This window comes from Phyllostomus discolor, chromosome 2, assembly GCF_004126475.2.
Source record: "Phyllostomus discolor isolate MPI-MPIP mPhyDis1 chromosome 2, mPhyDis1.pri.v3, whole genome shotgun sequence".
Lineage (NCBI taxonomy): Eukaryota > Metazoa > Chordata > Mammalia > Chiroptera > Phyllostomidae > Phyllostomus > Phyllostomus discolor.
In genome coordinates, this window is record NC_040904.2 from 10,293,268 (window position 1) to 10,320,870 (window position 27,603).

A 27,603-nucleotide genomic window follows, 5' to 3' on the forward strand; every position below is an offset into this window, starting at 1 on the left:
GTGGAGAAAGGGTAACGATACGAAACAGCTGGACTTGCTCTGATCCCAAGGACAACCCAGCTTTTCAGCCAGCCTCGGTCTTCGTCCTCGGGTCACCTGTGGGCAGGTGTGCCAACAAGGCACCTGCGAACGTCCAGGCGTAAGCCCATCTGCGTCCGGAGTCGACCCCGCGGGCAGACTGCCGACAAATGGATTCTGCGGCGTGGAGGAAGGGGACATCTACAGAGGCGATGGGACGGTTGGGGGATCGGGCTCGCTGTGGGCACAGTCTGGTAGGGGCAGGGGCGGCGGCAGGGCCGGTAGGGGACTCGCTGAGATCTCGGGAACAGACCCAGAGAATTGGAGGACTGTTTGCTTTACTTATCACCAAAGGACCCGGGCCCGCGGGATACGAGGGAGCGAGAGTCTGACGCTAGGACGCCCAGGCCACTCCCCAGCCAGGGACCCGCCCTGGCCCCACCCTAGCTGATGTTCCGCCCGGTGCCCTGTCCCAGGCCCCGCCCAGGCTTGTAACCGGTCTGCTCAAGGTCCCTCTCAGCTCCCACTTACAGCCCCGCCCCGTCTCTGGCCCCGCCCCCACCCCACCCCACCCAGTGGCCCGTCCCCGGCCGCTGACACGCCGGCCCAAGGCCCCGCCTCCTGCCCGCCCCAACTTTTCGTACTGCCCCATCGCTATTGGCCTGGTTCAGCCCTCGCCTCCGCGACGCTGCTGGTTTCTTTCAGGAGAGCTTCACAGGCTCTGATTGGTCGTTCACTCTCCGTTCAGCCGTTCCATTGGTCTGCGGCGTCCGCTTTCGCGGGACTCTGCACTTAGGTTGGGGCGGGGCCAGTGGCGGCGCGCGGCGCGGGATTGGTCAGCCGCACAGAGGGGGTGGGCTCGCGCCGCGCGCAGCGCCTCGGCTGGAGCGCTAGGAACCGCTACCGGCGCCTCAGTCGCCTTAATCGCCTCAGTCGCTTCAGTCTCTTCGGACTTCTCAGACTCAGTCTCTTCTGGCTCCTCCGCCACCGCCTGGATCACACCGTCCCCACTCCCCATCCCGGCCGGGCCTCCCGCGGGCTGGCCCGCGGACGCGCTCTCGGTGAGTGAGTGGTCACGGGCGGGGCCAGGGGCGGGGTCCACAGGTGGAGATGGGGTCCAGGCCGGCAGTCGGGGTCCTGTCGGGAGTCTGGGGCCTGGTGTCAATCTCGGGTCGGGTCCCTATCGGGGTCCGGGCCGGGCGGTGGCCAGGAGGCCGTGGCCAGGCGGCGACCTCCGGCGGCCGCCAACTTTAACCGCGGGGCTTGCGGGCGGAGGCGCGGGTCTCGGGCTGACCGAGCCCCCGAGAGGCGGAAAGAGCGGAGGCCCCGCCCGCCCGGGCCAACTTGGGCGGCAGCTGCTACGCGGGTGGGCGGGTGGATCGGGCCCCGGCCCCCCCCCCCCCTTCCCCGCGACCCTCGGAGTTAGCGCCCGGCGGGCCGCCTCTCTGAGGAGCCGGAGCGCGCGGGGGGCCGGGGGCCCGGCGGGGGTGGGGGCGGGTGTCTGGGATTCGCGCGAGGAGCTGCGGCGGGTCTCCCCTTCCCCCACTCCCTCAGAAGTTGTTGGCGAGACGCTGCCTCCGGTAACGGCTGGATGGCCTCGCTTGTGGGTGAACAGCTGCCGCGATTTTGTTCTGGGCTTTATGAGGCTTAAGTTTCAAACGACTTAAACTTGCTCGCGCGGAGGACTGAGAGAGATCGTGGGGGCAGCAGCCCCGGCGCCCTGTGCCCGGGACGCGGGAGCTGCCGCGGACGCGCGGGTGCCGAGCGCCGGGCGGGAGAGCCGGACCCTCGCGGTGCCCTTGGCGTCCCCTCCCTCGATCGCCGCAGCTGCCCCCTCGGCCGAGGCGTCTGCGTCGCTCCGTGGACACCGTGTCAGAGCGGGGAGGAGGTGACCTGGGGGTGAGGGGCACGTTCCTCCTTCCTGGTCGCTGTATTTTATTTGGGGGTGGGCCAAAGCGTGTTTCTTATTGTTCCCACAAGTGTTTTGCTCCGGAAGCGTTGTTCAGTAAAAGTTTTATTTTTTCTTTCTGCCTGGTGGCTTTTCTGATTTTTCTCTTGCTACACCGAAGTACATTTCTCACACGACGCATTTAAAAGTGAATGAAGAGTGAGATCTTAAATCTTGTGCGTAGGGTTGGTTGTCTTCCTTCCGCCTTCCCTTCGAGGCAGCGTAGACTTCGGGGCCTGTTTGCCCTGCGTGCGAGCAGACAGAGCACTGCCTGGGTCAGGAGGATTTGGGTGTGCGGTTCCCCGAAAGGAATGCTGGGGGCCAGCAGGCCTTGACCGGAGACCTCCGAGACCCGCTGGGTAGTGCACAGACCCTCCAGTTCAAACCGCTCCTCTGGCACAGGGATGAGTTGTCCCTTTTCTGTTCTTTGAACTTGGCTTGGATATGGGGACCAGAGAAGTGCTCAAGGGAGCTTCCCTGTTGAAGACAGCCGATTTCCAGGCTCCTCGTGCCCAGAACAACTCATAACTTTCAAAAATGTCTCAGGGAGGCCCATTTTGGTTCAGGAGACTGAAGATCATTGGCGCTCTGAAGGGATTGTTGGCAAGATACCAAAAGACCTCATTGATCCTCACGTTGGAAGAGCCGGAGTAGTGTTGGATGGTGTTTTCAGACTTGGAGATCCAGTGGAAACCAAGGGGTCTTCACTTATAAATGCAGTCACTGACCAACAGAGGTCGGTCAACTGATGTCCAGCCAACTGATGTCGGACAACAAAGTACTGTTGTCTTTCCCTTGTATGTAGATGCTGTTGTTTGTACAGTGCAGGTTCATTACACACGTTTTAAGATTTGCACAACTTTATGTGTTTTCTTAGTTAACACTCAATATTATAGTTATAAAAAGGTCTGATGGTAAAAGGAGTCTTTATAACTGAAAAGGTTGGGTGTCCTGTTTAGAACTCAGGGCTTTGTGACTGATGTTGCCATAGGTGGTGCTGATTACGGGTGATATTGGACCTCAGAACATCACTTTTTCAGATGTCATTATTAATGCTCAGGTTTAGAGAAGATATACAGCTTTATGGTTACTTTTTTTGTATGAGAACATTTCAACACTTGTTCATTTTGTTAGATGTTTAAAAAGAAGCTATCTCTTTTCCTGTTGTTAGAGGGAGGCTCAGAGCATGCTGCTTTTATATTTGCAGAAGTCCCATGAGATCCTTGAAACAATCTAGCCATTCAAGACTGGATGCTGTGCTTTAGTTTCAACAATTTCAGTTCCTTGACCTGTAGCCAATTTGTGGACTCATAGCCATGTGTCAGTGACAAAGTCATTACTAATTTCTCAGAAATCTCAGGGCTTTATTGTAAAAGTGATCAGTGAATCAGATTTTGGTAGGTAAAAGTTATTCCCTTTGGTGAAGAAGGCTGGTCCTTTGGGCCATAACAAAGAAAAATACCTGCTTATGTATTAGAATGACCCCAAAACTTAAACATTAGGATGAATGCTGTGTATTTTGAGCAGCTCTGATCTCTTAGTGTCTGGGACAAGGACTCTACAGTCAAGCGTGGGCCCACTGTCCATGGTGCTGAATATGTGCCATCTGATTTTTTTCATCTTCAATTTTTCTTTTCACTGTGAGAGTGGTTTTTGGATTACATTTTAAAATGAATTTCAGAATTCATACTATTAAAAAACCTCAAACAGGGTAATTTTACTGAATCTTAAAGGAAGCGTGCATTTTAAAAACTTAAGTCATATTATTGTCTTTTTTTTATAGTGGACATTTGTGCAGACTCAACAGTTTCATTCCCTTGCTCAGTTTCCTCCCTAGGTGAGGATTTTCTTGCTAGCTATGGACATTAGGTAGCATATCATTGAAAATAAATGAAACCATGTTTGATTAACAACCACCCTCTGAAGAATGTACTTTTACTATAACATATACAGATATTTTTACATATAGACAATTTGTTTTTCCCTAAACAGTGTTGATTGTAGCATCCTCACACTCACTGGCATTGTGCATCCCACCCTTCCTGGAGCCGGACCAGAGCTCTCTGATTATGTGGTGGGACTCTTGGGCAGTCTCCAGGCACTCCTGCTGTGTTGGAGCAACATCTATGCTCTATAATTTTGAGAACATCTTTGTAAATCATTTAGAGAAATCCTTTATTTCTCTTGAGGTTAACTTTACCTGTTCCTTTAGAACTGCCCCACAGGTTAGCAATAAAAAATAATGGGCGTTACTTGTGATATAGAGTTTCTTCCACACGATAGTAAATTGTGCATCAAACTAAACATTGGATTGTTTAATTGTTTTTGTTATGAACATTTTAACTAGTTCTTTGGCCCTATTTAATGTGTACTTAACCTAGGTTACTCTTTGCATCTGTTTTGTTGAGGGAAATCCAGGGCGGCTTTCTTCTGCCTCCTTCAAGCTTCAGAAATACTCTTTGAGTGCCCACTCTTTGCCAGGCTCTGTGATATCACCCTGGAATCCACAGGGAAATGAGACAAGAGTTCTTAATCATTGAAGGACTCACTACTTTGGGTGAGGAAAAGACATGTAAACAGATGGTTGCAGGGGGCTGTGCTCGAGGCTGCAATTGGGATGTACAGAAAGCTAGGTTAGTGTATTGAAAGAGGGGCGATTCATTTAGGCTAGCAATCAGAGAAGGCATCAAAGAGGACATAGCCTTTGGGCTGAGCTCTGGAGGATGAATTGTAATTTTTGGGCTTGGATGGGTATAAATCAATTCAAAAAAGACAGGAAGGTTGGTGTAATGGGAGAACAGGGTATGTGGTAGCACGGAGGCTGGAGGGCTGGGGGGTATTTTGAAAGGGTTGGGACTCCACTAGAGGTGTGTGTATAGGGGGAGAGTTGAGAAGAGATTGTGTGGCAGAATAATGGCCTTCTAAAGCTGAGTATGTCCTAATCTAGAGAACCTGTGAATCTGGTATATTGCTTGGCAAAGAGGATTTAAGGTAGCAGATGGAATGAGGTTGTTGTTAATCAGCTAATTTTATTTTATTTTATTTTTTAAAAAGATTTTATGTATTTATTTTCAGAGACAGGGGAAGGGAGGGAAAAAGAGAGGGAGAGAAACACCAGAGAAACATCAATTGATTGAGAGATGTGCAGGAGATGTGTGAGAGAAACAACTATTGGCTGCCTCTCACACACCTCCAACTGGGGACCTGGCCTGCAACCCAGGTATGTGCCCTGACTGGGAATCGAACTGTAGACCCTTCTGTTCACTGGCAGGTGCTCAGCCCACTGAGCCACACCAGCCTGGGCTATTGGCTAATTTTAAAATAAGGATATTATCTTTTATTACCCTGGTGGGCCTAAAGTAATCACAAGGGTCCTTAAATGTGCAAGAAGTAGGCATAGGAGTCAGTGTCATAGTGATGTGAAATGAGGAAAATTACCCATCATTTCTGGCTTTGATAATCGAAGGGGTCACGGGCCAAGGAATGCAGGGAAAGCTGGAAAAGGCAAGAAAATGGATTCTTTCCCAGAACCTCCAGAAAGGAACACAGCCCTGCTTACTCCTTGATTCTAGCTCATTGAGAACCAGGTCTGACTTTGGATCTGATCTCCAGAACTGTAAGGTAATTAATTTGTCTTGTGTTAAGCCACTAAATTTATGGAAATTTGTTAGAGCAGTCACAGGAAACTGATACAAGTTGGGATTCTGCTCTAGGAAGTTTTAGCTGGTTAAGTTTAAGGAGGAAATAATATAGTCAGATTGGCTGTAGAAGATAAACTGATTTAGCTGCTTTGGGGAGGAGGTTGCCCCAGGTAAGCATGGCATCTGATATTATCTTACCTGGCCTGTGTCCCACTTGAAGTCTTTCTCCTAGTAGCCTGTTCAGTCTCCCCCAACCCTCTGTTAAGTCCATGTCCCACTGGCCTACCTTTCCTCTGTTCTGGGCACTGAGGAGAGAGTGGACCTAGTATTCATCTGTAAGTGGGATTGTGGAGTCATAGGGTAGGTCCAGTTCCAGCCTCAGAACTGTTGTTAAAATACTTTTCAAGGATTTATTTCTTCACATCCTTGCTAATCCTCTATATATTCAGATGTTTTAGTTATCAGTCTGATAGATATGAAATATCTCACTGTTTTAATTTGAATTTCCTTGGTTACTAGTGTATTTGGGAACTTCTTATCCATTTAGGTTTCTTCTTCTCTAAATTGTATTCACATATTGTTTGTCCATTTGTTGCTTGGGTTGTCCTTTATATAGCTTTTTAGAAGTTCTGTATATATTCTGGATTCTATTTGTGCCCTATTTTTATCCCTTTAAAATGCTGTTTTGATGAACAGATGTTTAATTTTAATATAGTCAAACTTATCAATAGTTTCCTTATGGTTTGTGGTTATTAAGTCTTATTTAAGATATTCTTTGTTACCACAAGGTTATAAGATATCCTTCTCTTTAAATTTTTTTTGAATATTTGCTTTTAATATTCTTCTTTGAACTTATTTTTTATGTGAGATAGAAACATAATTTTAGAATTTTCCTAGTAATATTTATTGAGTGCCATCCTTTTCCCTAGCAATGCTAGCTTTGGAATATATCAGATTTCACTAAGGTGTAGATCTGTTTCAAATTATTCATGTAAATAATGATAATTTTATTTCTTTCTTCCTAGTCTTTAAATGTTTTATTATTTGTCTTATTCCTTTTGTTTGGATCACTAGACAAAGTTGTGATAAGGCTATCCTAATATTGTTTTTCAATTAAAAGGAATTTTTAAAAAACTTTAATTGTGAAGTATGCTGAGTTTTTTTTGTTGATTCCTTTTATTAGGTTAAAGATGGTCTCATCTACTAATTGATAAAATGGTTTCTAAAATCATTACTAGATTTTGAATTTTATCCAATGGCTTTCTGCACCTGCCTAGATGAAATTATGTTGGTTTTTCTTTAAACTGTGACCAAGATGAAGTATTTTCATCTTTTAATTTCAAACCATCATTGATTTCTTGGGATAAACTATACATTGCCATGATGTACTACATTTAATAATTATTATGGGATCCAATATGGTAATACTTTAGTCAGGATTTGGGTACATATGCTCATTAGAAGCATTAACCAATAATAATTGTTTCTTGTATTACTTTTTCAGATTTAGTATCAAGGTGATGCTTTATTATCTCTGTAATTGTTCCTGAGAAGAAGGGATTTTTTTCCCCCTGGAAGTTTGGCAAATTGCTTATTAAATGTCCTAGATCTGGGCCCTTTTAGACCATGGAGACTCTTGCACCAGCAAGTATTGCTTTGTAAGGGTTGCTGGTTCATTCTGCTTACATTTTATTGGCTGGAAGGAGTCATTTTGGCCACACCTAGATTAAAATGGGATAGGGAAGTAGAGTCTTCCATGTCCTGCAATTTTAGTACAACTGGGTATTAGTAATATTCACCACACTGTGGAGGCTAATTGATGTCAGTGCCACAGAGTTAGCTAAAACTCACACAGTGTGCCTAAGTCTTGATCGTGGGTATTGCAAGTGTGTTGTTCATCAAGGGACCAATGAGAATGTGAAGTTAAGATATCATTTTGGTTTGTGTTCGTACTTACTCTCTCCAGAACCCACCTTGGGAATGCCTGCTTTCTACTTCTTAATGCAGAGGAAAAGTCGCCCTTTCTCATTCCTTCCCGTTGATCTAAATCTTAACCATTCTTTAAGGCTGGCACAGGACCTGCTGAAATTAATTCTCTGTGTTAAGTCTGACCCATGGAAACTCTCCCTCAATTCTTGCAGTACTCTACTGCCTCAGCAGTGTAGAGAGCAAGGTTCAGTTGTGGTTAGGGGGGGGTTGATTGATGTGAAGAGTCTTCAGATGCAAGCATAAGCTTCCTTTCTTTGCTTGGGCTCTGCAGTGGGAGGCAAGATATAGTGGACAGGCTCTGTGAAGATGGCCCCGTCGTGATCCCCACCTCTTAGTATTCATGCCCTTGTGTTATCCACTCCCATCGAAGTGGGGCCTGTGACTTGCTTCTAATGGAATATGGCAAAAGTGATGACATGTCACTTCCATGTTTATGTTACATTATATGCAATTTTATCTTGCTAGAAACTTATTTAGAGACTTTGTTTGCTGGATTGAGTTTAAGTGGCTGAGTTGGGGAAGCCCACATGGCAAGAACTGGAGGTGGCATCCAGGAGCTGAAGATGGCATGCAGGGACAGCTAGTAGGAAGTGGGGGTCCTCATTCTTACAACAAGTAAGCAAAATCTGCCAATAGCTTGAGTGAGTTTAGAAGTGGATTCTCCTACAATTGAGCCTTCAGGTGAGAACATGGCCTGGCCAACAGCTTGAATCAGCCTTGTGAAACCCTAAGCAGAGGACTCAGTTAAGCCTTCTCAGTCTTCTGACCCACAGAAACTGAGGTAATAAATGTGTATTGTTTTAACTTACTAAATTTGTTATGCATCTGTAGAAAACTAATGTGTCAGATCTGTACCCTCACTAGAAGTAGGTCTGGATTGATGAAGAGTGTTTGAATTTATTTGAGCTAGTCAGTTTTTCATTATTTTTAAAAATGTTTTTTCTATTTATAAAATTAATGCAAATGTTTTGTGTAGAAAAATTGGAACAAGTGGAAAGTATAAAGAACAAAATGAACATCTATAATATTAGCACACAAAGATAGCTAATACTTTTTTATACTTTTATATACTTTTATACTTGTATATATGGCATGCATATCCTAAAAATTGGGATTCATTCCATAATGTGTTTTATGAACAACTTTTTCCCTTTATACTTGATAGTGAGCATTTCCTGTGTCATATCATAATTCTTTTAAAATATGAATTTTGAATGGCTATATAGTATTCCAGTGGGTGTCCCAGTTGATTGAACCACTGCCCTATAGCTGGACATTTATGCTACTTTGAAATATTTACTATCATAAATAATGCTTTGATAAATATTCTATACAAAAATCATTGTGTGTATCACCTATTATTTCTGAAGGATAAATTTCTAAAGACAGAATTATTAGGTCAGAGTTTGTAGATGTTTTTAAGCCTTTTGATACCTAACCATTCAGCTTTCATTGTCTCTAAAAACAATACAAAACTCAAATGTCTGTTTCTGTAATTCACCAGGTTGGGATAGGACAGAACTATTGATTTTTGAGCATTTAGGTTTCTGTTTTCTTAACCCTGTTTGCAAAGTGCTTTTAAATTATTCATTAAAGTGCAGTATGGATTCTATTTATAGACATGTTTGTGTATGAGATTGCTCCCTTAATGTCTGGGCAAAAAGCCTATGAATTGCTATTATCACATCCCTATCTTTGTAAATCCTTTTCCACTCCTATCCACTTTTTCTTTGTTCTCAACCAAATAGGGACACTGAGACATGTAAGGTCTTACAGCCTGTGATTACTCAAACAGAATGGCTGCTCAGTGGCTAGCCCTTGTTCTTTTCTGCTTGCCATTCTTAAGTAGTTGACGTCATAAAGATTAGAGATCAGAATATTATTAATTCAAAAATATATTTATGTTTCATAACACAATGAGTGCTTATTTAGAAAATTTCTAAAGTAAAGATTATCATAAAAACAATAAAAATCTTTAATTCTGTCATTGACAGATGACCACTGTATCATACAACTTTTTCATGTTAGCTTATTCCTGTAATATATTGATTAGTTTACAACGACTGATACTTTGTTTGGGATTTTTGCATATAGGTCTGTGAGTGAAATTGGCCCATAATTTCCCTTTCTTGTAACTGTTCTATCTCTAATTAGAGATGAATACTTAATTTATTAATTTGCAGCTTCTCTCTTTTACTAAAATGTGCATTTACGCTGAAACATTTCCTTATAAATAATGCTTTAAGTGCATTATACAGAGTTTGATTTGAGGTTTTTCATTATTGTCTACTCTGTGCTATACACTGAATTGTACACCCCCCGCCCCAAAGTCATATGTTGAAGCCCCAAGGTTCAGATGAGGCCATGAGTGTGAGGAGGTCCTTATGATAGGGTAATTAGTGCTTTATGAGAAGAAAATAGAGAGCTTGCTTCCTCTCTCTCTCCATGCCATGTAAGGATTTAGCAAGAAGGCAGCCATCTGCAAGCCAGAAAGGGGGCCCCCTCACCAGACCCTGACAATGCTGGCACTCTGATCTTGGACTTCCAAGCCTCCAGAACTTCGGGAAATAAATGTCTGTTGTTTAAGCTGTCTGTGATATCTTGTTATAGCAGCCCAAGTAGACTGCGACAATGTAGTTTTTAATTTATTATGAATTTTTCTTTGATTTGTAGGTCATTTAGAAGAATACTTTTAAATTTCCAAACATGTGCACTTTCTATTTTCTTATTTTATTCTTCTCCAGCATGATTGCATTGCCCAAATGTCTTGTTCTTTATGATTTTAATGCTTTGAAACTTGCTAATATGCCTTATACCCAATATGGACTGCAAGTTTTCTCAAGTGTTCCTGTGTGCTTGAAAAGAATTAGGTTCAGTGTTATATATTATCAGCTAACTTGGTAAGCATGTTACTCACATCTCCTATTTTTCTTACTCATACATATTTTTTTGGTCTGGTTTTTACATCCATTACTAAGATAATTACACAGTTTCATTATGATTACGAATTTGTCTTAATTCTCTCTGTAGTTCTGTCAATTTTTATTGTACTTATAAACTTTGAGACCATGTTTTTAGTGGCATGCAAATTTAAAATTGCTTTATCTTCTAGATGAATTGGGATTTTAATTATTATGAGTATTTCTTTTTATCTCTAGTAATAAATCTTTGCCTTTGTGGTATAACATGTCTGATGTTAATATAACCATTCCAGATTTCTTTAGACTCATATTTGCATGATTCTTTGTTTTTTATCATTTTACTTCCAACCATATTCTTATACTTTAGATATGTCTCTTGCAAAGATTATGCAATTAGACTTTTTTCAGCCAGTTGGATATCTTTGTCTTTTAATTGGAACATTCAACTCATTTACATTGAATGTAATTACTGATCTAGTTGAGTTTAAATTCACAATTGTATTACATACAGGAGTGGGCAAAAGTAGGTTTATAGTTGTGCATACACAAAATAGTTTATTCTTATATTATTTATTTGTACCATATTATAACTGTAAACCTACGTTTGCCCACCCCTGTATTTATCTTGTTCTATATTTTGTGTTTATCTTTGTCTCTTTTCTGTTATTATTTTAAATTAGTACCATGATTTAAAAAAATCATTCTACTTTTCCTCTCTCTCTAGTACATTGGAGATTATATTATATATTTTTGTGTGTGTGTGGTTACCATCTAAATTAGATAATGTGTTACTAATGTCTTCAGATAATGCAGTTATACCTTCCTACTGGGCCCACTATGGTGCAGAGATCATAGTTTCTTAGAATACTTGAAATCCATTCATCCCCTCCAGATTCATATGTGCTTGTTGTGTATTTTAATTCTCTGTCCCCTTTTGAAACTCCAGTAAATAATATTAATATTAACTATTTTATTTTACATGCTGTCAGTGTTCATTTAGATTTATTCACATATTTATTCATGTTTTACTTTTCATTGTTCTCTCTGACATTTCTGACCTTCATTCTGGGGTACTTTCCCTTTTGCCTGAAGAACCTTCTCTAGAAGGTTATTGCAGGTTAGCTGCTGATAGACACTCCCCATTTTTTTCTAAAAATATTTTGATTTTACCTTTATTCTTTTTAAAATTCTTTTAATTTGCTTAAATTTTTTGAATACAAATTACATGCCATAAAATTTACCCTTCAAAGTTTATGACTTAGTGTTTTTGGTATTATCACAAGGTTGTGCAACCATCACTACCTAATTCAAGGACATTTTTATTACCTTAAAAATAAATCTCATACTGTTAACAGTAAGTCCCCATTCTTCCTTTCCTCCAGTGCCTGGCAAGCATTAATCTACTTTCTATCTCTTGGAATCTGCCTATTATGGACACTTTATATGAATGGAATCATGAATATGAATGGAATCATAAATATCCCTTAGTATAAAATTTTCATGATTCATTGATATTATAGCATGTGTCAGTACTTCATTCTTTTTCATGGGTGAATGATATTCCACGGCATGGGTATATCACATTTTATCTATATATCAGTAGGAAGATGTTTGGATTGTTTCTACTTTTTTTTTTTTACTGTTATGAGTAATGTGTCATGAAAAGTCATGTACAAGCTTTTTTTTTTTTAATCCTCACCTGAAGATATATTTACTGATTTTAGAGAAGGGAGTGGGAGAAGGGGGAAGACACACACACACACACACACACACACACACAGGCATCGATATGAGAGAGAAGTATTGATAGATTGCCTCCCATATACACTCCAACCAGAGATTGAACTGACTGGCATTGTAGCATATGCCCTGTCCAAGGATTGAACACTCAACCCTTTGGTGTATGGGACAACGCTCTAGACAACTGAGCCACTCGGCCAGGGCAGTCATGTAGAAGGTTTTTTTTTTCCAGGGGATTTGCTGTTCTTTTTATCCAAGGCATAGATTTAGAAACTCTACTTTGATTATATGCATGATATATAAGACATTTTTTAACTATTTGACCTTAGAATGATAATTTATTATTTTTAATTACAAAATTACTTCGATGTTTTTCTTTTTTTGAAGTAGAATAAGTTTCTTTTTTTAAGTGTTGTTCAAGTACAGTTTTCTGCCTTTTCCTCCCACCCCTCCCCACCACCCCAGCGCTCCCTGCCACCCTCCCCCATTTTCACCCCTCCTTGTTGTTGTCCATATGTCCTTTACAATTGTTCCTGTAACCCTTCACCCTTGATTTTTATATATGGTATGAAAGAGGAGTTTTACTGTATTCTTCTGCATATGGCTATCCAGTTGTCCTAACACCGTTTTTTGAAAAGACCATTTCTTCATTGAATGGTTTTAGCATCTCTGTTAAAAATCAAATGACCATAAAATATGGGTTTATTTCAGAACTCTCAGTTCTATTCCACTGATCTATACATCTCTCTTTATGACAGAACCATATAGTCTTGATTAATGGAGCTTTGTGTTAAGTTTTAAAATTGGTAAGTGTGGGTCCTCCATCTTTGTTCTTATTTAAGGTTGTTTTGACTATTCCTGGTTACTTGAATTTTCATACTATTTTTAGGATTAGCTTGTCAGTTTCTTCATGAAAGGGATATTTGATAGGGATTGTGCCGAATGGGTAGACCAATTTGGGAGTATTGGTATTTTAACAGTATTAAGTCTTCTAATCCATGAGTGTGGAATTTGTTAGCTGTAATAGTTTTTAGTGGATTACTGAGGATTTCTATGTCATGTATAAGATTATGTCATTTGCATATATGGACAATTTTACTTCTTCCTTTCTAATCTGGATAATTGTTATTCCTATTTCTTGTGTAATTTCCATGCTTTTGACCTCTAGTATAATGTTGAATTGTTCTGGCAAGGGCAGACGTCTTTATCTTGTTCCTGATCTTAGGGGGAAACTTTCGGTCTTACACCATTATGTATGTAGTTGTTAGCATGTTTTGTAAATGGCCTTTATTAGGTTGAGGAAATACCTTTCAATTTTTGTTTCATTGAGTATTTTTCTCACAAAAGGGTGTTTTTGTGGTCAGACTTTTTTTCTGCATCTATTGAGATGAACACGTGGTTTTGTCCTTTATTTCATTAATGTCTTGCCTTACATTAACTGATTTTTGTATGTTGAACCAACCTTGCATTCCTTGGATATAAATCCCAGTTGGTCATGGTAGATAATCCTTTTTATATGTTGTTGGATTCAGTTTGTTAGTGTTTCGTTGAGGGTTTTTGCATCTGTATTCTCAAGACATATTAGTATACAGTTTTTTTTCTTGTGATATCTTTGTATGATTTTGATATGAGGACAATACTGGCCTTGAGTGAATAGGGAAGTATCCTTTCATTTTTCTTCAATTTTGGGGAAGAGTCTGTGCAGGATAATGTTAATTCTTCATAAATGTTTTGTGGAATTCACTAGTGAAGCCATCTAGTCCTGGACTTTTCCTTGTGGAAGACTTTCAGTTACTAACTCAATGTCTTTATTTATTTTAGATATATTGAAATTTTTTATTTCTTGTTGACTCATTTTTGAGCTTGTGTCTTTCTAGGAATTAGTTCTTTTTACCTAGGTTGTCTATTTTTTGGCAAACAATTGTTCATAATATTTATTTATAATTTTTTAAATTTTTGGTAGTTCTGATTTTAGTAATTTTAGTCTTCTCTTTTTCGTGGTCAATCTAGATAAAGATTTATCAATTTTGGTGATATTTTCCAAGAATCACCATTTGGTTTCATTTTTTTCTCTATTGTTTTCTATTTCCTATTTCATTTACTTTTGCTCTAATATTTGTTTTTTCCTTTCTTCTTTTAGCTTTGGATTTAATATGCTCTTTTTAAATTTCTTAAGGTGGATGTTTGGGCTATTAATTTGAGATATTTGTTCCTTTTTAATATTGGTGTCTCAGGTATAACTTTTTCTAATCACTGCTTTTGCTGCCTTTTATAAGTTTTGGTATGTTGTGTTGTCATTTTCAGTAATCTGAAAGTATTTCCTAATTTTCCTTGTGATTTCTTCTTTGATTTCTTGGGTATTTAGAATTGTGTTGTTTAATTTCCACAAACTTGTGAGTTTCTGTTTTTGGCCTCAATTTCTTTCCCTTGCTGTCAGAGAACAAAAATAATGTGATTTCAGTTCTTTTAAATTTTGAGACTTGTTTTTCTGGCTTAACATTTGGTCTCTCCTGAAGAATGTTCCATGTGTAGTTTAAAATAATGTATTTTTATTTTTAAATTGTTTTATAGGGCTGTTAAAATCTTCTTTTTCCCCTCCCAATCTTCTGTCTTGTTCAATCCTGTACTAAAAATAGTATATTGAAATCTCCAGCTATTATTGTTGAATTGTCTAATTCTCCCTTCATTTCTGTTAATTTTTTTTTGTTTCATGCATTCTGGGGCTTAGCTGTTAGATACATGTGTGTGTAATTTTTATATATTGTCTTGAGTAACAATTTTTGTTTTTAAGGCCATTTTGTCTAAAGTAAGTATAGCCACTACAGCTCTCTTACATTTTGTTATTTATTTATTCATTGATTTTCAGAGAGAGGAGAAGGGAGGGAGAAAGACAAGGAGAGAAACATGCATGAGCAAGAGAAACAATTGATTGCCTCTCCCTTACCCCCAGCTGGGGACCTGGCCAGCAACCCAGGCATGTGCCTTGACAGGGAATTGAACCCGTGACCTTTTGGATGTTCGCAGGCCAGCACTGAGTCCACTGAGCCACACCAGCTAGGGCTTGTTTACATTTTATGTATTTTTTCAGCCTTTCATTTTCAATCTATTCATGTCTTTGAATTTAAGAGTATACTTGTATACTGCATATAATTGGATCATGTTTTTTTTAAAAATACAGTAGTTTCTGCTTTTAAATTGGAATGCTTAATCCATTTAGATTTATTGCAATTCTAATAAGGTGGGATTTATTCCTGCTATTTTGCTGTTTGTTTTTATATATCATGTCTATTTAATTTTGTATTCTTCATTGTTGCCCTCTTTTGCGTTAAGTAGACAGTTTCTAGTGTGCATTTTAAATTCCATTGCCATTTATTTTACTATTTATTTTTTGTTATTTTCTCAGGGGTTGCCTGGGGCTTCTTACTATCAATAACTTATAAGAATTTAGTTTGGATTCATACCAATTAAGTTCAATAATATATAAAACTTTGCTTCTATATATCTCAATTACCCCCCTCTCCTTTGTGCTATTATTGTCTTACAAAGCACATCTGTACACATTCTGTGCACATCAACTCAGATTTACAAATATTGTCTCTTACAGTTATCTCTTATTCCAGATAGGAGAAAATAGTTGCAAACAAACATTACATTTATATTGTCTTTTATAATTACTTTTGCAATTACTTTTACTGGTGTTCTTTATTTCTTTACCTGGATTTGAGGTACTAGCTAGCATTCTTTCATTTTGACCTAAAGGCATCCTTTTAGTATTTCCTGTGGGGCAGGTTTTCTAGTAACATAATCTGTCAATTTTTGTTATCTGAAAACATCTTAATTTCTCCCCCCCTCCCTGCTTTTGAAGGAGATAGAAGTTTTGATGGATACAGAAATCTTGACAGTCTTTTTATAATTTTTACCTCTTTAAATATTGTTATATCCCTTTCTCTAGTCCTGAGAATTTAATTATGCATACGTTGGTATGCTTGATGGTGTCCCACAGGTCTGTGAGGCTCTGATTTTTCTCTTTGTTTTTTTTTGTAAGGAAGCGTTTATTCAAGGCAAGTACTACAATTGGGTTTTGTAGTAAGGAAGAGAGATTGGGCTCAACTCATGCATGCTCTGTTCATTTTTCTTCCTACTTTTTAATTTTTGTTCTTTAGACTGGAAAATTTCAGTTGACCTGTCTTCAAGTTCACCAATTCTTTCTTGTATGCTAAAATTTGCTATTCAATCCTTTTAATGAATTTGTCATTTCAGTTATTGTACTTTTCAGCTCCAGGATTTTTGTTGGGGTCCTTTTTATAATTTCTGTTTCTATGAGTAGTTTCAACGTGATAAAATATCATTGTCATATTTTCCTGTAATCCTTTGGATATGGTTTCCTTTAGTTCTTTGAACATATTTAAAATAAGTTATATATAGTCTTTACCTTGTAAAGCCATTATTAGAGCTTCCTCAGGACACTTTTTATTGATTGCTTTTTCACTGTGTATAGGTTATACTCACTTATTTTTGTGTGTGTCTCATAATGATTTGTTGAAAACTGAACATTTGGATAATATAGTGGCAGTTCTGAAAATACAGTTCTTTACTCTCCCATGGGATTTTTTTCCCTGCTTGTTGTAGTAGATTTTGTTTAGTTATTTTCCTGAACTAACTCTGTAAAGTCTGCATTCTTTGTCATGTGTTTCCGCTGAAGTCTCTGATAGGCTAGCCTAGTGGTCAGTTAATGACTGGATAGAGATTTCCTTAAATGACAGGACTCAGTAAATTTTCTAGTGTTTCCCAGTGGACTGTGTGTGTATATATTGGGGCATGCTTCAACATTTAATCAGGCAGTTGACGACTCAGTCTTTACTTCCTGCTTGTGCAGAGCCTCAAAGTCAGCCCAAAGTCAGTCTTGGGTTTTTCCTGGGCGTTCATACAGCCTTGGGTATGTATATAGCTCTACATATACATGTGGCCTTTAGATTCTCAGGAATATATTGGAGTTTTTAAAATCCCCTATGGACATCTTATTCCTCAGCTTTTCCTTTTAAGCTTTTGGGTTAGTGTATTACTTAATGCAACTGTTGTCCACTGTCTCAGGCAGTTAAACAGTTGCTTCTGTTTTGATGTACACCTCTGAGCAAAATGCTTTTGGCACTGGGCTAGCTCTGATTCAGGTCAAATAAAAACAGCCTTGCAAGTAGAACCTATTAGTCATGTCAAAAAATGACAATTCTCTGGGAATAGGCTTTGCAAGAATTCTAATCCTATTCTGTCCCCTTGTGTGGCTGCTAGACAGCTGGTTTTCTTTTTTTTTAAAAAAATTTGTTTATTTTTTTAGAGCTAGGGGATGGGGGGTGGAGAGAGAGAGAGAGAAAGAAAGAGAGAAAGAGAGACTTGGATGCAAGAGAGATACATCCATTGGGTGCTTCTGGCACGCACTCTGACTGGGGACGGAACGTGCAACCCAGTCATGTGCCCTGACCAGGAATCAAACTGGTGACCTTTTGCTTTGTGGGACTCACCCAACCAAATGAGCCTCATTGGTCAATGCCACACTGCTGGTTTTCACTGTGATTGCAGGCTTCTGGTTTTCAAGAGTGCTATAAAGTTGAGGTGGCATTGGCGCAGGGTGAGGGGAGTGAATAGCAGTAGAGCAAGTTAAAACACTGCAGATTTGTTCTTCTTATGGAGATTCAACCATTTTTATTTAGCAAATGCTCCCTAGATTGCTGCAAGCCTTTGGTTAAATTCCCAGGTATCTGAAAAAAATTGAGTCTGACAATTTTTGCTCTATTTTTCATTGCTTTTATGGAAGGGAGAATTTTTGGAGGTTGTTACTTTGCTATTTTCACTGACATCACCCTCTCACCTTTATTTTTAAAAGATTTTTTCCGTATATTGAGTTTTATGTTGGCATTATTTTCTTTCAACACATTGGTGATATCTTTCCACAGTGTCTGGCTTTTATTTTTCCTGTTCAGAATTCAGTAGTCAATATACCTGCTGTTCCTCTGGAGGTAATCTGTGTGTTTCCTATTGCTTTTAAAAGATTTTCTCATTGCCCTTAGGTTTCTGTAGTTTCACTAGGTTCCATGCACCCCTCCCTAAGGTATATTGGCTTTTTGTATTGATGGCCTAATATCTTTTATAACCCTGGAAAATATGATGCCATTATCTTAAGATATCACTTGTGCCTCATCTTCTCTCTTCTTTCAGGATGCTTATTAAATGCGTTAGATCTGTAGCCATATATTCTCATACCATCTCTGTAGTATTTTCCAGATTTTGGTCTCTCCATGCTTTAGTTGGAATATTTTCTTCTGACCTAGTTTCCAGTTCACCAGGTCTCCCTTCAGTTGCACCTAATCTGCTTTGAAACCTGTTCATGGTATTTTTACTTTTCAGTTCTACAGTTTTTAAAAATTGAAAGCTATGTTACTTTTTATAGCTTCTAATGTTTCATATTTTTGAACATAGCAAGTGTAGTGTATTTTGTTCATTTTTTAAATTGCAGTAAAATACATTTAACATTTTAACTATTTTAAAGTATACAGGTTAGTGGTATTATTGTACAGCCATTGCCACCACCATCTCCGTAGCTCTCTCATCTTATAAAACTGAAACACTATACCTATTAAACAATAATTCCCCATCCTCCTTTTCTCCAGCCTCTGAAAACCATCATTTTACTTTTTGTCTCAAGGATTTGACTGTTCTAAGCACCTCGTGTATGTGAAATTAAACAGTATTTGTCTTTTTGTGATTTGCTTATTCCACTTAACATAATGTCTTCAAGATTCATTTATGTCATAGCATATGTCAGAATTTCCTTCCTTTTTATTTCTGAGTAATATTCCATTATATTAATATGCTACAATTTGCTTATCCATTCATCCATCAGTAGACACTTGGGTTGCTTCCATGTTTTAGCCATTGTGAATAATGCTGCTATGAATATGTGTATATAAGTATTAATTAAATACCCCATTTTCAATTCTTTTGGGTATCTATCCAAAAGTGGAATTGTTGGATCATATGGTAATATTATATTTAATTTTTTAATGAACTGCCATATTCTTTTCCACGCATCATAGTGTTTTTTGTTGTAGTAAAACATATATAACATAAAGTTTACCATTTTAAGTGTATACTTTCAAGTGTACATTTCTTTGGTATTAAGTATATTCATATCGTTGTGTAACCATTACCACCATCCATCTCCAGAGCTTTATCTTGCAAAATTGAAACTGTCCCCATTAAACAATAGTTCCCTCCCCTGGTCCCCTGGCACTAACCATCCTACTTTCTGTCTTTATGAATGTGACTACTCTGGGAACCTCTTATAAGTGATGATTCATACAGTATTTGTCCATTTGTGACTGGTTTGTTTCATTTAGCGTAATGTCCTCAAGGTACTTCCATGTTGTAGCATGTGTCAGAATTTCTTTTTGTGAAAGGCTGATTTATATTCCATTGTATGTATAGAACACGTTTTGCTTATCCATTCATCTACCTTTTGGCTATTGTGAATAATGCTGCTATGAACATGGTTGTACAAATATATGTTTGAGTTTCTGCTTTTACTTTTTTGGAGGCATGTACTCAGAATTGGAATTGCTGGATCATATGGTAATTCTGTGTTTAATTTTTTGAGGAACTACCATACCATTTTCTACTACAGTGGTATCATTTTACATTCCCATCAGCAATGTACACAGATTCCAATTACCCTGCATCCTCGCCAACACTTTTATTTCCTAATGGGTATGAAGTGATATTTCTTTATTGATTAGCATCCCTTATGTTGTGCATTTTATGTGTTTATTGGCCATTGATTTATCTTCTTTAGAGAAATGTCTATTCAAGTCTTTTGTCCATTTAAATAAATGAAGTTGTTTGTTTTTGTGTTATTCCAAGTGTTTTTTTTGATAGCCTACATTGGATAATTCTAACTTCTCATGTCTTTGTGGATCCGTTTTTGTTATTTGTGACTTCTGCTGTTCCTTGCTCATGGTGTCTTACTTCTTTGCAAGTGCTAGACATTGTATTTGCAGAATTATTTTGAGGAATAATTTGAGACCTAGGGTGATTGTCTCTGTCTTGCTATTCAGGGTATCTGAAGGCGTGGCTGTGGATGGGAAAGAAACCCTATAATCTAATTTGTGTGTACAGCTGTGCCCTTCCTTTAATCAAGGAGTCTTTCTGGGCTTTTGCATCTCAGAATATTTTCAGCCTTACATCATACTCCCGGGGAGTTGAAGGGGTGGCTTTTCCTACTAGGCGAGTCCCATGTTTCTAGACTGTTTCTAGATACTGTTCTGTTTCTCTCAAGTAGGCCAATTTTGCCTACCCTCATCCCTTTCTCTGGTGCCCCATTAGGCAGTCACCCAGACTGCCTGCACTCCTTTTCCTCCTGTTCCTGAGTTGGGGGCTGGGTGTGAGTGTGGTCTGCCTTTAGGTGATTACTGGAAACACTTTGCAATGCATGAAATAGGGCGTCCTTATTACCAGCTGCCTGACAATGGTTTTTATTATGGCATCATCTCTCTTCAAAGAATCCATTCTGTCTTAATTCATCACTGTTGAAATATGTATTTAATGACAGAGAATTTAAAAGAGGAAAGTTTCTGACTTAAACTCTTTCTTTAGGGATTATTTGACCCATTTTCTATTTCTTTACCATTTGGAAATGAAGCTGTACATTTGTGGAAGTTTTCTAGACAGACATTACAAGGGTGTGCCATGGTAGTCCATCTTTCTTGTTTGTATCTATATTCACATTGGAAAATCAAGGCTTTCTGATTTTACACGAAAAAAAAAATAGAACACTTCTCTTTTTTGGGAATAAGTTAGTATATAAATAAGATAAATAAAATTGATGAAGAAAACCATTTTGAGCCCAGGTTGCAGTGATGCAGAAGACTCACAGGACAGCCCTCTTTGCCTGCTGGTAGCCGGGGCTGGGAGCCCATCTCTTTCTCTGCATCTGTTTCTGCTTTGAAGAAAGGGGGATATGAGTACCTGGCCTGTATTTCTCTTGGGGGCATTGTGGAAGAGAAATGAGATGATAGACACGCAAACATATTCAATTGTAAAGCTCTCTGGTGGATAAGGCATTATTATTTCATCTTGAAGTACTTTGGGGGATTAATAATTTATGTAGCACACTAAGTTCATCCTTTAAAGCCAAGTGCTCCTACTATAATATACTGTACCCAAACTAACTCTGGAAACTTAACAGCTTCACAGAGAGAAGGGGGCCAGTGAACATGCCCCTTGGTGATTTTTACTGAGTTCGGTGCTTTTTCAGAGAGTTCTTAGCTTTATTCATAATTATCCTTAAGCAAATAAGAAACAGTCCAAGATGGTGACACTTGAAGGAGAGTGAAATTTATAGTTATCTATAGTACGACACAGTTAATAATTGTCTACAGAACTTAATGTTCCAAACTGGCAGTTTGAGTTTTCGAGGAGTTCTAAACATAGGAGGTTTTATAATAGAACCATGTTTCTTATGAATGTCTTCCATAGCCCCTTTTGATTAAACTTCTGCTGAATTTTCTAGACTTGATTAACTACCTCCTTAATTAATAGCTAATAATGAAGTAGATTGTTTTACTTACTGAGAAACTGTTCATCTTGAGATAGCCATACTTCTCTCAAGAGCTGAAAGATTGGGTTTAATGGTCTTTTCAAATTCTTGTATTATCCACATGATTGGCATGGTGGCTGATATTGAGAGAAGTTATCATAGCTGCATTTATCTTAAGGCACTGGAATGACGTTTGGACCACTGACCTGCACAGGGGTCTGTGACCATTACTTTGGTCACCTCTTTTCCCTGCCTCCTGAAGCTGGGCTCCAGCCCCCACATGGCTTCTCCTGGCACATTTGGATCTCCAGGGGCTTTTGCTCTTGGACACGCCCCACACAGAACCTGTCATTCTGTTTCTTTCGTTCTGGGCACAGCTTCTCCTGGGCCAACAGGGATACAGTGGGGAGTAGCTGTGCTTCCTGGCATTCTACAGCAAGGTCCCCGGAGACTCTCCCATGTACAAGAACAAAATGTGGTTGAGGCAGGGCAGTGTGCTTTACTGGACTTGCTGAGGAGAGCCTGGCTTCAGGTCTTCTTTCCTTCAGGCCCAGCAGTAAGTGCCTAGGAACAGCAGTGCATGGGGTCATTTCAGTGAGTCTGCACTATGGTGTGTGAGTCCTTCTGCCTCTTGTTGGGTGCTGAGGCTGAGGTTCTTGGCTGAGCCTGTCTGCCTAGTGTAAGATCTTGTTCAGGCAGACATACTCCTACATATAGGCCCAGGCTCAACTGGTCCACCAGGGAAATCTGCAGGTGAGGCCCCAACATTATTACTTGCAGCACCATTAGGCAAAGAACTAGATTGAAATATTGAGCTGGAAGGGAGTCACAAGTCATTCATGAACAGAAAATTAAATTCCACCCTAAGAGGGAGGACTATCTGATGAATAGTCAAAGGGCACTCAGTTATGAACCGATAATGGTCATGCTGAGGGCTAGACATGGTAGATATCTTGCTTCACCAGTAGATGCAGACCTAGGTCTCTAACCCTCTTCTCTGCTCTCTTGACACCCCATGTACACCCATGATATCTATGATCTGCGGACCCTCAGAGTACTCTAAAACCCTTTCAGAGGGTTGGTGAGGTCACAACGATTTTCATAATGGTACTGAGCCATTATTTCCTTTCCTACTGTGTTGATTTGAGCTGATGACACAAAATGATGGAGGGTAAAAAACCATGGCTGCCTGAGCACCATCAAGGCTGGGCCCCAAACTGTACTTGCATTGATGGTGTCCTTCACCACCCCCCACCTCGAATACATCATGATGTTGCTTAAAAGCCAACATCATTTAAAAATGTCCTTGATGAGCTGGTGTATCTCTCCACACGATGCCCCTCTCCTTTCTTGGACAGTGAATAAAAACTTTATTCTCTACAAAAAAAGAATGCCCTTGATGAAGCAATAAGAATTATTAATTTTATTAAATCTTGACCCTTAAGCACCTGTCTTTTTAATATTCTGAGAGACAGAATTGAGAGTTCACTTAATGCATGTCTGCAGATGGAATTACAATGATTATTTTGAGGAAAAGCTCTTGTGCTTTTTGTGGATTGGGAGCTAAACTAGCTCCTCTTCTCATGAAATAGTGTTCTTTAAAGAATAACTGACAGACAAACTATGGTTATTCAGACTTGTGTTTTTGGCTGACAACATCTGAAAATTGCACCTGTCACTTCAAAAGTGAAATAACTCCCTGCATTTGTTGTAACTGATAAAATCTGAGTTTTCAGTCATAAATTAGAAGTCATATCTGCCATGGAAAGCTTGATAATTTCCCAAACTCAAAGACATTTTTGATAAACCCAGATGACGATATTAACAAATGTGATTTTTTGACATTGTATATTGAAATGTGTTAACATTTGGGAGATAACTCAGTGAACCATTATTTTTTCAAATGACTAATGCATGTTGTTACAACAGTTATGCATGAGCAAAATATCTGTTCAAGGTGCAGGACTGCCTGATAATGGGTTTTAATGTGATATAGTCTGAAAAGTTTATTTTTAGTTTATTGAAAAGTTCATTCAGATTCCATGTTGCAACTAACCATTAAGAAATGACCACTTACCAAGTGTTTATGTATGAATTTTCCAAAAGAGTAGTCTCCACCGTGGTCTGATAAACCTATGAAAAGATGCCTCCTGTTTCTAGCCACATGTACATGTGAGGATAGGCTTTTTCACATACTTTAACCAGAACAATAGGTTGCAACAGATTGAATGCAGAAGCAGTTATGAGAATATAGCTGTGTTTTATTAACCTGATATCAAAGAGTTCCACAAATTCTGACTAATATTTTTTAAAATTTATTTTTGTTTTGGAAAATAGGTTTTTGAATAAAAATTTTATTTTTGATAACATATTATGGGTTTATTCATTGTGAATGAATTATTGAATATATAATTTTGAAATCTCTGTGTTAATTTCAAGTACTATAAATATCAATAGAACCTACTTAAAAATCATTTGAAGATCCTGACTTTCAGCCAAGATGGAGGCATTGGTAGATACAAAGCATCCTTTGATTGCTTCCATGCACAACCAAAGGTAGGACAACAACCAATTTAAGAACAAAAAACAGCCAGAACTGCCAGAAAATTGAACTGTATGGAAGTCTGGTAATGAAGGAGTTAAAGAAGAAACATCCATCCATACTGGTAGGAGGGGCAGAGAGGACATGCAGCAGGGAGCAGACCAGGCAAGTGAGGTGGCAGCTGGAGGACCAGGCTGTACCACATTTGTGAGTGGATAAACCAGGAGGAACAACTGGAGAGTGACACAGACTGCACAACCCAGGGTTCGCAAAACCTCCTGCTATAAAAACCTGTGGGGATTGCGGTGGTGAGGGAAATGTCCAGCCTCAAATGAGAGTTCATTGGAGAGACCCACAGGGTCCTAGAAGGTGCACTAGCCCTCCCACTCAGGAATCAGCACCAGAAGGACCCACTTTGCTTGTGGGTAGCAGGGGAAGTGACTGAAAGAGGGTGAGAGACGAGCAAGTGGCATTGTTCCCTCTCTGACCCCTCCCACACATACAGCTCCACAGCAAAGCGAAGTGGGTTGCCTCACCCTGGTGAATACCTAAGGCTCTGCCCCTTATTACATAACAGGTGAACCAAGACAAAGAAATATGGCCCAAAGGAAAGAACACAAAAAAAGTCCAGAAAAAGGACTAAGCCACGAGGGATAGCCAAACCTGTCAGATGTAGAATTCAAAACACTGGTAATCAGGATGCTTACAGAAATGATTGAGTACAGGTGCAAAATAGAGGAAGAAGTGAAGGCTATGCAAAGTGAAATAAAGAAAAATATACAGGAAGCAAACAATGAAGGGAAAGAAGCCAGGACTGAACCAACAGTTTGGAACAGAAGGAAGAAATAAACATTCAAACAGAACAGAATGAGGAAACAAAAATTTAAATAAATAAGGAGAGGCTTAGGAACCTCTTGGACAGCTTTAAACATTCCAAAGTTGGAATCATAGGGGTGCTGGGAGAAAAGGAAGAGCAAGAAATTGAAAACTTATTTGAACAAATAATGAAGGAAAACTACCACAGTCTGGTGAAGGAAATAGACTTCCAGGAAGTCCAGGAAGCTCAGAGAGTCCCCCAAAAATTGGATCCAAGGAGTAATACACCAAGACACATCATAAATACATTACCCAAGATTAAAGATAAGGAGAGAATCTTAAAAGCAGCAAGAGAAAAGGTGTTACCTACAAAGGAGTTCCCATAAAACTATCAGGTGATTTCTCAAAAAGAAATCTTGCAGGCAAGAAGGGGCTGGAAAGAAGTATTCACAGCCATGAAAGCCAGTGACCTACATGCAAGATTACTCTATCCAGCATAACTATCATTTAGAATGTAAAGGCAGCTAAAGTACTTCCCAGATAAGGTCAAGTTAAAGGAGTTCATCATCACCAAGCCTTTATTATATGAAATGTTAAAGGAACTTAACTAAGAAAAAGAAGATCAAAAACTATGGTCAGTAAAATGACAACAAACCCAAAGCTATCAACAACTGAACCTAAAAAAACAAAAACAAAAACTAAGCAAACAACTAGAACAGGAAGAGAATCACAGAAATGGCGATCACATGGAGGGTTATCAGTGGGGAGAGAATGGGGAGAATGGGGAAAAAGATAGAGGGAATAAGAAGTATAAATGGTAGGTACAAAATAGACAGGGGAAGGATAAGAATAGTATAGCAAATGGAGAAGCCAAAGAACTTATATGTATGACCCATGGACATGAACTTGGTGGAAGGGGGGATGCAGGATGGAGGGGGGACAAAGGGGAGAAAAAAGAATGGAACAACAGTAATAACATAATCAATAAAATATACTTCAAAATAATTTGAGGAAATGAAAGGGATCCTGAATTCAAAAAGTTTGAGAACTGCTGGTTTAGTGGCATAGGATAATGGGGGGATTGAGTGGAAACATGGTTTTGGTGAAGAACCTCAGGGAACTGCTGATTTGATGAGCTTTTACCAAACACTGAGTCAGAGAGAAGACTGAGTTATTTGTTTATTTGTTTTTAGGTGAATGCTAACAGGAAAGTAGGTTCAATGGAAAGATGAACGTTTGAAGGAAATTGAGGAATTTATTTCAACTTTAACATTGTAAATAATTTTAGAAATTGATGTCAGAATTTTTTTGTTTTAATTATATTTTATTGATTATACTATTACAGTTGTCCTGATTTTTCCCCCTTTGCCCCCCCTCCACCCACACTCCCAACTCCCTCAGGCATTTCCCCACTCTTGTTCATGTCCATGGGTCATGCATATACGGTCTTTGGCTACTCCATTTCCTGTACTGTACTTTATATCCTGATGACTATTCTGTAACTACCTATTTGTACTTCTTAATCCCCTCACCTCTTCACCCATTCTCCCACATCTCCCTCTCATCTAGCAACCATAAAAATGCTGTCTGTATCCATGGTTCTGTCTCTTTTCTTCTTCTTTGCTTGGTTTGTTTTTAGATTCAATTATTGATAGATTTGTAATTTTTGCCATTTTTAATGTTCATTTTGACCTTTTAAAAAGTAAGTCCCTTTAACATTTAATATAGTAATGATTTGGTGGTGATGAACTCCTTTAGTTTTTTGTTGTCTGGGAAGCTCTTTATCTGCCCTTTGATTCTAAATGATTGCTTTGCTGGGTAGAGCAATCTTGGCTGTAGAATCCTGCTTCTCATGACTTTGAATATTTCTTGCCAATCCCTTCTAGCCTGCAAAGTTTCTTTTGAGAAATCAGCTGACAATCTTATGGGAACTCGCCTGTAGGTAACTACCTCCTTTTCTCTTGCTGCTTTTAAGATTCTCTTTATCTTTAACCTTTGGCATTTTAATTATGATGTATCTTGGAGTGGGCCTCTTTGCATCCATCTTGTTTGGGACTGGCTGTGCTTCCTGGACTTGCGTATTTCTTTCCTTCACCAAATTAGGGAATTTTCTTTCATTATATATTTTCAAATGGATTTCCAGTTTCTTGTTCTTTCTCTTCTCCTTCTGGCACCCCTATGATGCAAATGTTGGACCTCTTGAAGTTGTCCCAGAAGCTGCTTATGCTATCCTCATTTTTTTGGATTTTTTTTTCTCCTTGTATGATTGGTTGTTTTTTGGTTCCTTATGTTCCATATCATTGATTTGATTCTTGGCTTCATCCATTCTACTGTTGTTTCCCTGTAAATTGTTTTTTATTTCAATTAGTGTATCCTTCTTTTCTGACTGTATCTTTTTTATG

General features: G+C 39.2%; 1 protein-coding gene across 10 annotated transcripts in view; it reads left to right on the forward strand.

Annotated features, from left to right (window-relative positions):
* Positions 1-840: 840 nt before the first annotated feature.
* The window catches only part of PCBP3 (poly(rC) binding protein 3), a 216,165-nt gene continuing 189,402 nt past the window's right edge, over positions 841-27,603 (forward strand). For 4 of the 10 annotated variants that reach the window (XM_028503678.2, XM_028503683.2, XM_028503684.2 and 1 more), the window contains exon 1: positions 878-1,079. The gene's annotated coding sequence lies outside the window, so the exon portion shown is untranslated. Of the gene's footprint in view, positions 1,080-27,603 lie in introns of all 10 variants that reach the window. The other 6 variants (XM_028503755.2, XM_028503716.2, XM_028503681.2 and 3 more) reach the window with 6 other exon arrangements.